We start from the raw sequence: 16,949 nt of genomic DNA, 5'->3' as shown, positions 1-16,949 counted from the left end.
TTCTACTTCCAAATCCATGACATTTTTATTATTTATCTCTCTCTACCATAGAATATTTAGAGTGTTTCTAATTTTTACTGTCATAAGTAATGCTGGGAAGCACATTTTCAGGAATATATTCTTTTTCTCCAACTTATTCAAGGATATCCCAAGGACTTGGCTTGTTGGGCCCAAAGGAGAGTGGCAAATATATTGCTATGTATTATCAAATGAATTACACAGAAAATTTTTTAACAATCCACAATGCCAAAGCAACATGGTGGTGAAGCAGGGCAACAATCTCCCTAAGTATCATTAGCTTGTTAGCAGAAAGGGAGTAGCAAGACATTTTTAGCACCATTTTAGTATAAGCATCATTGATAACTGATGGCTAATTAAAAAATCTTGTATGTGCCCGTTTTTCCTCTTTATGCACTCTGCCATCCCCCACCCCAACTTCATCAAGTGCTGTTCCAGGCACCAAAGATACAGCAGTGACCTGAACAAAGCCTATGGCTCCTTAAAGCTTATATTCGAAGAGAGTCCACAGTGTTATCTATCCATCAATGATACGACGGTGATTGCAATGCAGCAAACGATAACAAACGACACAGGGAACTTACTACGCTCTAGTCTCAGCACCTTGTTTCAATCCTGTCAAAAGCCCCGTACGGTCAAGCCCCGTACGGTCACATTCCTGCCCGCGATGCGGATGAGGACCCTACTAGGCCAGCTCCGGCAGCGCGAGCACCGGCAGCGCGAGCACCGGCAGCGCGAGCACCGGCAGCGCGAGCACCGGCAAGGGGCGGGGCTGGGGGCTGAGTCCCCGCCAACCGCTGCCCGCGGCGCGGCGCGGTCGAGAGGCTGCCGCGGGCCCCGTGCCCGGATGAGACTCTGGGGTCGAGGCGGAGCAGCAGGAAGGGTTCGAGGCCCTGAGTCTGGAAGCCGCTGGGGGTGGGGGGGGTTACATCGGGACCGTAAACTAAAAGCAGACTCTGAAGTCGCGGAGTGGCGGCGGGACGCGCTCTGCCGCTTCAGCACCAGCCGCCCACACGCGCCGCCCGCACACCTGCTCTCGGCGCCTGCCAAGACGCGGGCGCACCGAACCCCCACACCGCAGCCGGGCCAGGGGCGACGAGCGCCGACGCGGGGGTCCGCCCGCACAGGGCCCACTCCTCCAAAGCCCCTCCTCCGCTGGGCCGGCTCGCGGAGCGCTGGCGCCCGGGGGCCCCCGAGGGTCCCCGAGGGTCCCCGAGGGTCCCGGGCCCGCGAGACTGCGGGCGGCGCCGAGCGCTGGGGAGCGCGCGCCGGCGGGGGCCCGGCGGGTGCGGCGCAGCCGGGGGCCGGCAGGGGTCGGGGCCGGCCTAAAGGGGGCGTGCGCGGAGGGAGGAGCCGGGCGGGGCCCGGGGCCGCGGCCACCTCCTCCCACCCCCGTGGGGGGGCGCTTCTCCCCGAGGCCTGCGGGCTCGCAAGAGGACTCGGCTCTCACCTCCCTACCGGGAAGAGCGACCCCGCGTCCTCCGGAAGACGCCGGGGAAGCGCCCGATCCGGAGCTGCTTCCGGTCCTCGAGGTGGGTTGGCGGCCGGCGGGGGATGGGCGCGCGGTTGCCATGGAGACGAGCCGCCGCCGCGGGCTCCGGCGTAAGCGGAAGGCGGGGACCCCGGCGGGTGGGCGTGCGGCCCCTCGGCGCCCCTGTCGCCGGAGACCCGCGCTGTCATTTCTCAGAGTCCTTCCACTTAGGCTATTCCAGTTACTCTTTCCCTTGACTCAGCAAGGTTATTCCCATTTTGCAAGAACGCCTCAAAGTTTCGTGACTTGCCCAACATCACGGAGGGGAAAGACTCCCGGGCTTGCTTCTGCCTTTGCGCGCAGTTTGCCTCTGATGGCATCGGCGCTGCTGGAGTTCTGCTCCAAATAGTGCTGTTTTAAGGAACAGGTTTGACCCCCGCCTCTGCCCCACGCTTACACAGGAGAACCTAATGGCCCTTGAAAAGGTGACAGCCCACCTACACACATATTTTGGCATATAAACATATATATATATATATGTTTTTTACCCTCAGATATCATAAGTAAATGTAAAAATAAATTTGAAGCCAAATGGGGCTTCAAGGCCACAACCCCACATACTGGCTTCCTCTTCCACCCCCTCTCTATAGGAATTCTTGGAAAATGTATTTATGGGGGGAAGTGGGGAATTAGGAAGACAACGGAGATGCTTAAAAACCACTTGCTAATTAACAACAAGGCGCGGGGTGTGTGTGTGTGTGCCCCCCCCCCCCCGGAAGCCCTGGGTATGACCTCTCCCCTCAAAAAACTATGTCAGTTCTGGAGTCTGAGATGGAGAAGAGGCTACTTTATTCTGTCTATATCAGACCTAGAGGGTTAGGGGAGAAACTTGTATCTTAACCTACCATGACATTAAATTTGAAGAAATTTTTGCGTCAATAGGGGAAAACAGGATAAGATTTTTTGTTGAGGCAGCTGCAAACACGACCAGCAAGATAGCAGCTGAAAAGTGCAGAGGAGAACATGTTTACTCCGATAGTAGACGGGTTGATTTAGTCAAGGCAATGAAGCATCTGAAACAAGAGCAGTCAATGGCTGATAGTGGTGTGAAGTCATAGCAGGTGTTTTAAGGAGAAAATGGACAATAGTTGAAAGTTGCAAGGTGAGTAAGGAACTGTGAAAAGACGTGGGATTTGGCAAGAGATCAGGAGTGAATTCATGGGTTTGGATTCCACCAGATATGCAGATCATCCCAAAAGCAGACGTAAAAGAGTACTTATGAAAGTTCCACGCATAAAGGACAGGTTTTGTTTGGTTTTTTATTTTTTTGATTTTGAGGGTAGAGTGAAAAATTTGAAGGAACAAGGTCCTAGTAGACCAGATGCATGTTACTCACTGAGAATTGAAATGTAAGATACAAATTCTTTTTGGGAACTGATAGACTAAGAAGAAGGGTATGTGAATTGACCATTGTAAGCTACATGGCAGATGTTCTGATGGAGCTACCTACAGGATGCTATAATAGTACAAAGAAAGAAAGTGCTGGGGCTGGGGGAAGGGATGGAGAGAGTGGGACTGGGATTGATGGGGAGAGCTGAGTGTCATGTCCAAACCGAGGGGACAGTACAGAAATTTTATATTTGCTGGGACTGAAGGATGGTAAGCCATGAGAGGGTAAGGGTAAGGATGAAGAAATAAGTAGTCTTAAAAGATGTGGCAGGCCAGGTAAAAGGCTATGAACTGAAATTTGAAACAGTATCTTGAATAAGTGGCACAAGCTGATCAACAGTTCAGATAGAGCTCTGTGATGGCAATGTGAAGGATGGATTTGGAAGGAGACCAGACTCAAGCAGGGTGACCAGCTCTGAAGCTCTTGCAAATATCCGGACTGTAGCTGTTAGAGATCTGAACTAGTGCAGAGGGAGTGAGGATGGAGGCATATTCAGGAAACATTTAGGTTGCCAATGCTTGCTTAGATGGTAGACTGACAGATGATTGGATAGTGTATCACTTAGGGAAGTTTTTTAAAAAAACAGTATGAGCAGGTTTGACAGTAGGTTGTGTGGACATTTGAGGAGAGTTTTCAGTAGATTGAATCTGAGGCTGAATAATAAATGATAGTTAATACCTTCCCCATAATTGGACATTTTATGAGATTATGTAAAAGTAAATATCAAACATGCTCTATATCTCTATACCTTATACCCTATATAAGCATATTAAACTTCCTATGAATTTCATAAGCCGCTTACTAATGCAGCGAAAGAAGAGGGCACTCTATAACGATATTATAGAGATAGTCACTCTTCTACCTTTTCTTCTTCATCGCTATATATTTTTAAAGATTTTAAGTAATCTCTACACCCAACATGGGGCTCAGACTCACAAACCCAAGATCAAGGGTTGCATGCTCCATGGATTGAGCCAGCCAGGCACCCTAATCACTCTGTTTCTTTATCCCAACATATTTGTGCTTCATCTGGTTAGAAACTTTTGTGGGTGTGGACCTGTATCCATCTATACACACACCCATTTTTTCCTTGCCTAGAGACGCCTGAAGCAGGTATGTTAGATACAAGCTGCCATGTTTCTACAAAAATACAGAGTTAGGGAATTAGGCTTAGAAATAAAAGGCAATTTGCCTACAATGGAACTATGGTTTCCAAGAGAGTAGTGAAGAGTAGGAAGTCCCAAGTGTGAGTGCACCCTGAATAGCTGTGAGAGTTTTGATGAGCAAGCCATGTGTCCCTTTGTGGAAGACAAGAATGAAGTATAAGTTAGGAAAACAACTAAGGAAGCCTCCCAAACTGAGTTTATCACTTATACCCTCAATTGCCATGCTTCTCAAATTCCTTGCTTTGATAGTAAAACCGCTGTTGACTCCATGTTCTAGGCAGAAGTCTTAGAAGTCATCTTGGATATTTCCCCCATCCTTGTTCACTGTTTCCAGAAGTAGTAGACAGACCTGGGTTCGTTCCTCAACTCTGCCACAAGTGAGCTATAAGTTCCTAAAATTTGCTAATCCTTCTCTCATTTATAAAATAGAGATCATAACAGTCATCTCATTGGAAGAGATTAATGTAGGTAAGTAAAGCTCCCCAGGCAATTCCAGTGACCAGCTCTTTTAGTTAGGGCCGGTATAACAACAAAATTGGTGCCTTAAAACAACAGTTCTAGAGGCCAAAAGTCTGAAATCAGTTACACTGGTCCAAGTCAAGATGTCAGCAAAGCAGCCCTCCCTCTAGAGGCTCTAGGGAAGAACTCATTCCTTTCCTCTTATAGCTTCCAGTGCCTGCCAGCACTCCACGGTTGGTAGCTGCATCACTCCGGTCTCTAAGGCCAGCATTCTCGAGTCTTTCACTTTCTCCCTCTGATAAGGCTCCGTGTAATTGCATTTAAGGCCTACCCAAAAAATCAAGGATATAATCCCCCCGTCTCAAAATCCCGATTTTGGTCACTACTGCAGACTGTTTCCCCAAATAAGGTAACATTTACAGGTTCCAGGAATAAGGAGCTAATGTCTTCTGGCCCATTTTTTGGTCTACTACAGCAGCTGAAGTTGAGAACCTCCATATTAGCTAAATAAAGAACTGTGTCAAAAGAAAAGCTTTTTTGGAAAAACAAGCATTTGAGAGGAGTTTGAGTTTTTTGGTTTGTTTTTTATTGATGTCTAATTAACATACAGTGTTAAATTAGTTTCAAGTGTACAATATAGTGATTCAGCAATTGTATACATTACCCAGTGCTCATCATGATAAGTGCACTCTAATTCCCTTTATTTCACCCTCCTTCCACCCTAAGAGGAGTTTTAACCCATGGTCTATGGGCTCTGTATCTGTGTGCCGAGTGCGGTAACCACTAAATACATGTGGCTGCTTAAGTTAGACTTATTAAAGTTAAATAAAATTATAACTTCAGTTCTTCACTTTTGCCATTTCAAGTTCTCAATAGCTTCATATGGCCAATGACTATCATATTGACAGCACAAGAATCACCACTGAACCCTGTATTTCTAGGTGCATATGTGTACTTTTTGGGGACAGGGTCTAACTAAAGACACAGGTTACTGACCTTGACAAAGACTAGCCTGCCCCATACTTTTGGAATTGGTACCCAAAATGTAAATTTTGATTTAATACATTAAAAAAAAATCCACACTACTCACTTCTTTTGGAAAACTGAAAAATCTGAGAAAACTGATTCTGCATTCCCTCTGGGCAAATGTCTCTTGGAGCAAAGTAGTTTCTACTTGTGGACACTTAGAGCCTGCTTTCCCCTGTTGCTAAAAATCCCCATCTGCCCCCTTCCAGTTCCATCACCTGCCTGGCTTCTAATCTGAGACTTTCGGTCTTCATCTTCTATCTGATTCTCAAAGATGTCCATGACCCATATCACTGCTTCTCAAAGTTGAATGTGCAGAGGAATCACTTGAGAATCTTCTTAAAATGCAAATTTTGACTCAGTAAGGTTGAGGTGGGGCCTGAGGTTCTGCATTTCTAACACATTCCCAGGTGATAATAATGCTTTGGTTAGCAAGGCTCTCACTGAATCTCTAGCTAGTTTATTATATCTAGCAACAAGGCAATGTCTATTTCCTAGACTAACTTAATGAAGAACCAAATTCGAGCTGCTATAAAACTGGTCCAAATATCAGACAGGCGGGGCACCTGGGTGGCTCAGTCAAGTGTCTGCCTTCAGCTCAGGTCATGATCCCAGGGTCCTGGGATTGAGCCTTATATCGGACTCCTTCCTTGGTCTACTTCTCCCTCTCCCTCTGATGCACTCCCCTGCTTATGTTCTCTTGCTCTCTCCTATGTTAAGTAAATAAAATCTTTAAAAAAGAAAAAAGAAAAAAAAAAACAAAAATCAGATGACAGCACTATTAGCAGTTCTGTACAATCAGGAAATGAAGTTTCTTTCCCCATCTTTAAAGTGACTTCTTTGGTATTTGATAGTGAATTTGTACTGTTTAAAACTTATTTTTAGTTTTTAGAAAGGTTATATTTTTGTTCCACTTATCATACAGTAATAGTAGTTTCATTTGTATAATTTAGTGATTCAATGCTTCCATCGAACACCCAGTGCTCATCACATAAGTGCACTCCTTAATCTCCATCACCTATTTCCCTCATCTCCCACCTACCTCTCCTCTGGTGACCATCCATTTGTTTTCTAATTAAGAGTCTGTTTTATGGTTTTCCTCTCTCTCCTTTCTTATCCCTTTGCTCATCTGTATTGCTACTTAAATTCCACATATAAGTGAAATCATATGGTATTTATAGGATTAGTGTTCAGGATAGAGGTAGGGAAAGGGTGAGAGGGTTAGGATTAGGACCAGGGTGAGGGTGTGTGCCTTGTATACTGCAATTCATATGGTTTTAGTCAGGGTTAGGAGTGAGGGGTAGTGTTAGGATTCAGGTTAGGGTTATATTATGAGCCTTGTATCCTGCAGTTCAGAAAATTCTCCAGAGAATGAAACCTGAGATTTCTGCTTGGATATGATTAGACAAGTTGAGGCAAGGAAGGGATATAGAGCTCTATATACTCTTTTTTAAGAAAGATTTATTTTAGCGTGTGTGTATGTGTGTGCACCTGTGCACACGTGCACACACACACACAAGCAGGGGGAGGGGGAGCAGACTCCCTGCTGAGCAGGGAGCCCAGTGCAGGGCTTGATCTCAGGACCCTGAGATTATGAACTGAGCCAAAACCAAGAGTGGGATGTTTAACCGACTGAGCCACCTAGTGCCCCTAAATAAATATTCCTTAAATTGACGTTCATTTGTTTCTTCTGTTGTCTCTACCTTCACACCTATTTTCAGAAATATTACCAATTCTTAAAGGTTTGGGATCTTACCGAGAGTAACTTGGTTACTTCTCAGCTTTTCTTATGGTGTATTTAGGATCCCACTTTCTCAATTCTAGGGTTGGGTTACAGTAATGATTAAGTTTAGGGGAAGGATATGTGCATGGTATCCTGTAGTTATGGTTAGGGTTAGGGAAAGCATTAAATTTAGGTGTTCCAGTTACTGGTTAGTGATAGGACTAGGGTTTGTGTTACGGTGAGGGTTAGGGCTACTGTATGTGCAAGATATCCTATAGTTTAGAGACTTTTTCAGAGAAGAAAATCCTAGCCTTCTGTGTGGGTAAGAATAGACATAGTAGCCATTCTCTGTGCTGTGGCATGAAAGGGATTGGGTACTCTAAATTATTTTTAAACAGATACTCAGTTGTTCCTTCTATTTAAAAAATATTTTATTTATTTATTTATTAATGAGAGACACAGAGAGAGGCAGAGACATAGGCAGAGGGAGAAGCAGGTTCCCCGTGGGGAGCCTGATGCAGGACTTGATCCCAGGACCCCAGGATCACCACCTGCAGATATTCAACCACTGAGCCACCCAGGTGCCCTTGTTCTTCTGATTTTATCTCTATCATCACATCCATTTTCAGAGCTTATTATTTAAATCCCAGTTAAATAGAAATATTAGTTCCAGGTGCATAATATAGTGAGTCAACACTATCCACCACCTGTTGCTCATCACAACAAGTACACTCCTTCATCTCTATCACCTATTTCACCCATCCCCTCTCCCACTACAACTCAGTTTAATTATTACACAGATATGGGTGGAGTGTTTTTAATTGCCCACTCTGGGGGTACCTTGGTGGCTCAGTGGTTGAGTGTGTGGTCTCTATGTCTGTCACAAATAAATAAATAAAATCTTTTTAAAAACTTGCACACTCTGAGGTAAAGTCTGCCTGAGATTCTTAGCAGAAACCATTTTACCAAACATTCTGAAGATAATCAAACAACCTGAAGATAACATACATCTTCCTAGTGTGGATTCCTTGAATGATCAACACCGGGTGAGTTCTGACTCCCCATTCCCCAGCGTGGATAATGTGGTGCTGAACAAGAGTTAAGTTTTAAGTAAAAATTTTTCAAAAAAATGTCCCGAGGGCAGGGCAGCCTGGGTGGCTCAGTGGTTTAGTGCCACCTTCAGCTCAGGTCGTGATCCTGGGGTCCCGGGATTGAGTCCTGCGTCAGGCTCCCTGCATGGAGCCTGCTTCTCCCTCTGCCTGTGTCTCTGCCTCTGTCTCTCACGAATAAGTAAATAAAATCTTTAAAAAAAAATGTCCCCAAACTGAAACATGAGAATTCACAGATTAAAAGGGCCAGCCGTTTGCATGCACAACACAAGGGGTGGAAACCTATATCACTCTGGAATTTCTCAAAATATAGAACAAATTTGAGATTCTGAGAGCTTCTAGAATCTAGCTGCAAACTAAAAATTGAAAAACAGGATGATATTAGACTTCTCCGTCTAGAAGATGATAACAATGCCATCAAAATCTTGAGGAAAATTAATTTCCAACTTAAACCCTGATGAATCATATTCAACATAGGAATAAGGACATTTTCAGAGAGGCAAAGTGTTAAAAAAAAAAGTTACCTCTCATGCACCCTTTCCCGGGAGGCTACTGGAGGTCTACCCAAAAGAAAGAGTAATCCAACTAAGAAAACAGATAAGGGATTCAACATAGTAGGTATCGAAGGCAATTCTCAAGAGGGTGATAACAGAGATCCCAGGTGACAGTTTTGGAGTTAAAGACTAAAGGGATGGAGAGCTCAAGGCACATACCTCCAAGGGGAAAAAATGGTACAGATAGAATACGGGGTGTGTTTGTTATGTTCCAAAGCTGAGAGCAGATTTATACTTTGAGCTGAAAGTTAGCGATTTTGACAGGATTAGTAACGGGTACACAGAAGACTAAGCAAAGTGGGGAACCACACTCATTTATCATTAAGTCCAGGCAAACAAAATGGCATACAAGAAATTTAATTGTAGTACGTTAGAAGGCTTAGCTATAATATTTACATAGTCACTATAATGTAAACACTGGAATCTGATCTAACCAAAATAAATTAGAAGTATATTGGGAGGTTTGAAGAGAGGGGGGAGTGACAGTTCTGTGTATGAAGGTAATGTGGCTGTAGAAGGGAGCTAAATCCTTATTTTCCATCATTTGAACTTAATAACATGTAAAAGTCAAATATCAAAAGAGATAGTTGTCTTAAGTTATTTAGAACATGCAAGTAAATCCCCATAGAAACAGCTGTAAGAATAAAAAGGGGGCACCACTGGGTGGCTCAGTGGTTGAGCGTGATCCCGGGGTCCTGGGATCGAGTCCCATGTCAGGTTCCCTGCATGGAGCCTGCTTCTCCCTCTGCCTGTGTCTCTGCCTCTCTCTGTGCCTCTCATGAATAAATAAATAAAATCTTTAAAAAAAAAAAAAAAAAGGAGAACCCAGTGGGTCAGAGAGCTTTTGCGGGAGGATACGTTGGAATATAGCATAAAGACTTCATGACATTTTCACATGAAGAGACAAACATCAGAAATTTCCTACTCCTACAGTACTGAAAATCCACATCTGGTAAGACAGTAAAGCCTAATGAGAGGAGAGATAAATAGAATTTCGGAGTCTGCTATAATCTTGGGTGTTCAGCACACTGTCCATGTAGAATCTTGCTTCTTGCCTTTTTTCCGAGGCATAGGGCTTCAGATACTCATTTATGAGTTGGTTCTCCCCAAACTAGAACTAAGCATTTGGTGATAACTGGATTTGGTGCTGTATTAGTTTCCTAGGACTGTCATAATAAATCACCACAAATTTGGTGTCTTAAAACAACAAAAATTTATTCTCTCATTGTTCTGGAGGTTAGAAGTCTGAAACAAGGTATTGGCAGGCCCGTGCTCCCTCAGCTCTAGAGAAGAGTCCTTTTTTACCTCTTTCCAACTTCTCATGGTTGCTGGCAATCTCTGCCTCTGACATCACATGGGCTGCTTCTCTCTGTATCTAAGTATGGCTCCATGTCTAATCTCTCTTTAAAAGGACACCAATCTTTGGATTCAGGGTCCACTCTCATCCAGTATGATCTCAACTTAACTAATTGCATCTGTAAAAAAAATGTACATTTCTAAATAAGATCACATTCTGAATTTCCAGGTGGATATGAATTTTGGAAGGACACTGTTCAACCCATGACAATGCCTTTTCCAGCTGGCAGATTATTGAAATTCACGCTTTGCCTTGTCTGTGAACATGAAATGGGCCTCTTAAATATTTTTTCTTTACCAACAAGCATGATACTATGATTTGTCAGTAGGAGGCTCTGGAAAGACATACAGGAGAAAGGGGCTTCCCTTCCTGGTTCTGGTGTGCTGGCTCAGCATGCAGAGCTCCAGGATCCAGCAGCAGATTTCCTTGGCAGCAGTTTCTTTCTGCACCCTCTTGGGCAGTTTCCTAGCACAGTGCCTCTAGTGAAATACCTCCCAGTGAATGACTTTCCCTTGTACTCTAGAAAAAAGACTTCCAGCAAGTTCCATTACCATGGCACAATAGAGACTTCTCTGCTGTGCAATGAGCCATGGGCTATGCACTGTAAAGGATGCTGCTAATAATCCAGTAGACACTCCATAGATATAAATCAGTCTTTTATCCTACTCACCCCAGTGCTTGCTGAGTGAGCCATAAACAAAGTGGCCACAATGGTAGGGATGGAAGCTATGCATGGGGTTCAAAAACACGGACTTCCTCTACCCAGTGTTGACCTGTCTAGCATTACTACTGAGTACCTAATCTGTCAATAGAAGAGGCCAACACTAGGCCCCTCATATGGCACCACTCTTCATGTGGACCAACCAGCTACCTGGTGGCAGATTGATTACGCTGGACCTCTTTCTTCATAGAAAAGGCAGAGATTTATCTTTACTGGAATCATGTTTTCTGAATATGGAGTTGCCTTCTCTCAACATAATACTTCAGCCAGCTGTACCATCTGTGTACTTATGGAATGCTTTATGCATCATCGTGGTGTTCTGCACAGCATTGCTTCTCATCCAAGAACCCATTTCACAGCCAATGAAATACAGCATGGGGCTTATGCTTATAGAATCAACTGGTCTTAACCCACATACTCTGTCACCTAGGAGTAGATGGCCTAATTGAGAGTTGGAATGGCAAATTGAAGACTCAGTTGTGGTGCCATTTGGGAGACAACACCCCAAAACATTGTGATTCTGTCTCACAGGATACAACATATGCTTCAAATCAGTGACTGTTAGAGACTGTTCTCTCTCATAGCCAGAACACATGGATCTGGGCATCAAGGGATTGAGGTGGGAGTGGCTCTTCTCACTCATAAACTCAATAACCCATTTGGAGCATTACTTTTCCTGCCCCAGAAACTTTGAGCAATGCTTTTATGGAAGTCATAGTCTCCAAGGGAGGAATGCTTTCATTAGCAGACACAGTGTTTCAATTGAATTGGAAAGTGAGAATGCCTCCTGGACATTCTCCTTGGACTGTTTGTACCATTGAACGAACTGGCCAAAAAATAAACAAATAAAGGTCACTCTAGGTGAGGTGCTTGAACTTGAGTTGCTGCTATAAATGCAGACAAGAAGGACTATGAAACCCAGGGAGTTACCTGAAGGTACCTAGGAGTGAGGTTTGGGCCACTCCAGATGAATTTCTGGCTGAGGATGTGGACTGGGTAGTGGAAGAAGGAAGATGTAGATATCATTGACAACCTCACAGCAAATCACAGAAACCATGATAGCAGTAGCTTTGTATATTTTCTATTTGTTTATTATACATTTGTGTTTATTTTTATGATAACCAGTTTCTTTGATCTCTTTCCAATTATTTATCTACCTAGAGTCCAAAGTTAACTTCACAATTTATTCATTAGATAATAGAATATTCAATGGGACTCTGCCTGAATTTGAGGAGTAGTTAAGATTACCAGTGATAGATACAGTGACTGTTGGGACTGTGTATCTCCATATTTTGAGGAAAAAGTGAGAACTTTACCTTCAAAACAGATAGCTGTATTTTGTTACAAGAAATGTTGGACTTGTTTTGTTGACGTTCAAAAATTCAAAAATGTATAGAAGGGTATGCATGGAAGCTGAGTAGCCACAGGGCTATCTCCTTTTGTGTTGTTGTGCTTTTGCTCTTTGAATCTTAAATGTCTCTTCTTCTCTCAAATTTAAGACCCAGATTGTCTCACCATGAAATTTCTTCCAATTACCTTACCCTATAGTGATATTCTTCCCTCATGTCCCTGAAGAACTTGACTACATCACACATTTAGCACCTAATTATACTCTGTAATTTTCCTCTAATTATTTCATGTGTTATACTGCCTTTCTACCAGCCCAGCCTGGTAGATCCTAAGTTCTTTTAGGACTATGTCTCTTTTCCTTTTTTTCCCCTTATCCATCAAAAACATGCATATGAATACACACTCAATGAATACCTCTACGAAATAGCTGTCTTTCTCACTTCCTTCACTGATTAATCTGCTTCTTGCTCCAAATTCACTTTCAGCTAATACAATGTTCCCCAACCTAATTTGACTAGAGAATACTTTTGACATTAATATGCAATTTCTCAAAACCACTTGGGAATTTTTAAAAAATCTTATCACTTTTTGCTTTGGATTTCACAGTGATTTATGTAAAATGTTTGATTTTGGATTAGCATATCATAAAACTCTTTTAAAAATATATTCTATAATGTTTGTAATATGACTTTTCCTATTACTTAAAAATAATTATGTGAGAATTAAAATGACATACTGTAGTTCCTCAAAAAATTAAAAATAGAATTACTGTATGATCCAGTAATCCCACTTCTGGGTACAAACTTAGAAGAATTGAAAACAAAGTCTTGAAGAGGTATTTATTCATAGCAGCCATGTTCATAGCAGCATTATTTACAATAGCTAGAAGATGGAAGTGAAACAAGTGTTCATTGAGAGAGGAATGAATAAACAAAATGTGGTAGTATACATGCTATGCAGTATTATTCAGCCTTAAAAAGGAAGGAAATTCTGACACATGCTATAACATGAATGAATATTGAGGATATTATGCTAAGTGAAATGGGCCAGTCACAAAAAGACAAATATGATGTACTTCCACTTATATGAGTGGAATCAATAGAGTAGTGAAATTCATAGAGACAGAAAATAGAATGGAAGTTGCCAGGGGATGGAGGAGGGGAAATGAGGAGTTGTTTAATGGGTACAGTTTCCATTTTGTAAGGTGGAAAGAATTCTGGAGATTGGTTGCACAACAACATGAATATGCTTAACACTACTGAACTGTACACTGAATAGTTAAGATGGAAAATTTTATGTTATGTATATTTCATCACGATTTTAAAAAATCCAACAGAGTCTATAAAATGAAATTTGTAGAGAAGATTATTCAGGAACCAGTAAAAAAAAATACTGAGAAAAATTAAAGGAGACCAAAATAAATGGAGTGATATCCTATATGTTCATGGATTATAAGACCTGATATTGTAAAATGACAGTTTATTCTAAAATTATGTAGATTTATTGCAATCTCAATAAAATTTCAACACTCCTGGAAATTTTAAAAAACTGATACTAACACTTATATAGATAGAAATGCAGAGTTAAGAAGAGCCAAGACACTCTTAAAGAAGAAGAATGAGGTGGTAGGGTTTGTCCTATTGGCTGTGAAGATGTATTAAAAGTCTGCAGTAACTAGAACAGTGTAGTATTAATTTAAGGATAATAAACATATCAGTGGAAGAGATTAAAGATTCCAGGAATAGATTCACACATACATGGTTATGTGATGATTGACATGAATAGCACTGCAGAATAGCAGGTGAAAGATGGTATTTTCAATAAATCGTGTGGCTCAACTAAATATCTATATAGAAAAAGTAAAATAAAATTTTATTCTTACCTCACACCATACACAAAAATCATGTCCAAGTCAGTTGTAGACCTAAACATGAGAAGCGAAACAAAAATTTTGGAATATAATATAGGAAAATATCTTTAATGGGATCCCTGGGTGGCGCAGCGGTTTGGCGCCTGCCTTTGGCCCAGGGCGCGATCCTGGAGACCCGGGATCGAATCCCACGTCGGGCTCCCGGTGCATGGAGCCTGCTTCTCCCTCTGCCTGTGTCTCTGCCTCCCTCTCTCTCTCTCTCTCTATCATAAATAAAATAATAAAAAAAAAAAAAAGAAAATATCTTTAAGGTATTAGGATAAGGAATGATTTTTAAATATAGGACATAAAGGGCACCTGGGTGGCTCAGTCACTTGGGCTTCCAACTCTTGATTTTGGCTCAGGTGATAATCTCAGGGTTGTGAGATCAAGCCCCACTTTGGGCTCCTCGCTCAGTGGGGAATCTGCTTGAAATTCTCTCCCTCTCCCTTTGCCCCTCACTCGTGTGCACACACACACTCTCTCTCAAATAAATAAATAAATATTAGAACAATAAAAATAGGACACTAAAAGCACAAGTCACAAAGGGAAGAATTATGAATTTGACTTATTAAAATTCTGAACTTATTCTAACTTCTAAAATTCTAAACAGGCAAGCAAGTGTGGGATCCCAGGATGATTATTGCTGTGCAACAATAAGAGGGTAAATAATTAGTCTAATCTGAGCAGCAGCACTGAAGAGAGCTCCAATAACTTTTAAAAGTAGTAATGTTAGTGGTTTCAGATTTGTTTTTTTTAAAAAAAGTTAAAGGACCTTACTGCTTCAGTAGAGAGTTTAGGCATTAACTTTGATAACTACTTAGAAAACTAAGCAAATAAAAAAAAAATGAAGCCATGTAATAATTTTGCAGGAGCAAAAACACACAAAGATGTTACAGAAAGAACATATGATTTACTTTCTGGTTCATCTTTGAACAGTATTTATGAACTTATAAATCATAATATGGTAAACACGATTCATTAATATTGCATTATAACTATATTTAGATATACTGTAGTTATGTTTAAATATAGAATAATAGTACATTAAAATTAAACATAGAATAATATATTTAAATTCATTTTTATTTATTAACACTGTATTAAAACTACATTTATAGAAGGAAGAGGTGATAGGGAAAGAGGTTAATCCCTAGGTTCCCAAGGGGTGATATAGTGTTCTTTGCCCTCTTCTCCACAAGAGGGCACAAGATGAATAAGATTTTCAATTCCATTGTTTCACTGCTGGCCTTTGGCTGTTACCAGCCAACCACAGTGTACTTCCACTTTGGTATTGTTGACAAGGTGCTATTGTTAACATCTAAACAACCATCTTTGACTTCAGGGCATTATTAAAGTGACATACAGACAACGAAGGCATGATTCAAAGCACAGAATATAGTGGGATCACAGAGGGGAAAAGAACAATATATTTGGAGGACATGCTATGGGCCCAAGGAGTCCCACAGATCATGAGTTAGGGGTGTTCCTTTGGAGAGGTTGGAATGGTGGGGTGGGGGTGGGGCACACTGGCAGCAGTGTCAGTGATGCATTTGGATGAGGCAGCGGGGATGGGATAGACTGAACATGGAAAGACCAACTGTGAAAGCACTGAGACCCAGGATGGCCCTGGGAATGCAGGAAATTGTATACTAGAAGACTTGGGGGTGGGGATGAAAGATTTCACCACCAAGACTTTGCCTGCAAACACTGGGCAGAGTCATGTCTGTTCTCTCTTCTTTGTTCCCTGCAACCTGCCATGTTCTACGTTCCCTCGAGGCCCCATGACCTTCACACACACTCACCCTGCCCTGCCCACCACACCATCATGGCTGCCTTCTGGTGTACTTCACCCTCTCTTCACAGAGGCCATTTCCTTGTCTAGGGCTCTATCCTCTTAGAGACTGGTGTTTTCATCAGGCCTCTTCCCACTTATCTGAAGGTTTGCTCTCTGCATGTCAAGCCTAGGCTGCCTTCTTATGCAGGACCTCTTAGCTCCTCTGACCAACTGTTCCCCTTCTTTTAGCCTGCTTCCTTTCTTGAGCCTCCCTGGTCTCTAGGTTTCTTCTCTTCTCCCACCACTGGCATTGTCATCCTCCCTTCCCCATAGCGTCACATCTGTCACCTGCTCAGCTAACCTCTCTCCAAGGCTTGGAAACAGACTAACTCCCAGGACCCATGAGGTTCTCATGAATTTGGCTGACACTGTTTTCACACTTCCGTTTTTCCTTTTGTGGCCTCTTCAAGCTCTACTCTTGGCATTTCAATTGAATATTGAAATGTATTTTCAAAGCCATAGCTCTTCTTTGAATTCTGAATTTGAGAAGTAGAAGAGTTATGTACTATCTTTTCAGATGTTACTAGGAAAATATATTTAATTGAGCTTGTCTACGGTGCTATATAATAGTGTCATGGAAATCACACAAAACCAGGGTCCTAATGCAAAGGCTATCCTCTTGTTGCTGCCCTTCCTGACTAGGGCACCTGGGGCAACTGAATTTACCTCTTAGAGTTTCAGTTTCCTTGTCTGTAAAATGAAGGCAATGGTAGTAATTTCCTTATAGGAATGTTTTGAGAAATAAATGAGGTAACTAAATGTCTACACTAAAATAATGTAGCTATTATTATTACTATTA

The 16,949-nt window shown here is 42.2% G+C and overlaps 1 protein-coding gene across 5 annotated transcripts in view; it reads right to left on the bottom strand.

Annotated features, from left to right (window-relative positions):
• The window catches only part of ZNF396 (zinc finger protein 396), a 77,052-nt gene that overhangs the window by 9,234 nt on the left and 50,869 nt on the right, over positions 1-16,949 (bottom strand). The window contains exon 1 of one of the 5 annotated variants that reach the window (XM_055323941.1): positions 1,477-1,506. The exons of 1 other annotated variant lie outside the window; for it this stretch is intronic. The gene's annotated coding sequence lies outside the window, so the exon portion shown is untranslated. Of the gene's footprint in view, positions 1-602; positions 693-1,468; positions 1,507-16,949 lie in introns of those variants that run through there. 3 more of the 5 variants (XM_055323938.1, XM_055323937.1, XM_055323940.1) reach the window with 3 other exon arrangements.

This window comes from Nyctereutes procyonoides, unplaced genomic scaffold (genome assembly GCF_905146905.1).
Source record: "Nyctereutes procyonoides isolate TBG_1078 unplaced genomic scaffold, NYPRO_anot_genome, whole genome shotgun sequence".
Taxonomy (NCBI): domain Eukaryota; kingdom Metazoa; phylum Chordata; class Mammalia; order Carnivora; family Canidae; genus Nyctereutes; species Nyctereutes procyonoides.
The sequence above is the reverse complement of the archived record's forward strand: the minus strand, read 5'-3'. Positions and strand labels throughout refer to the sequence as shown.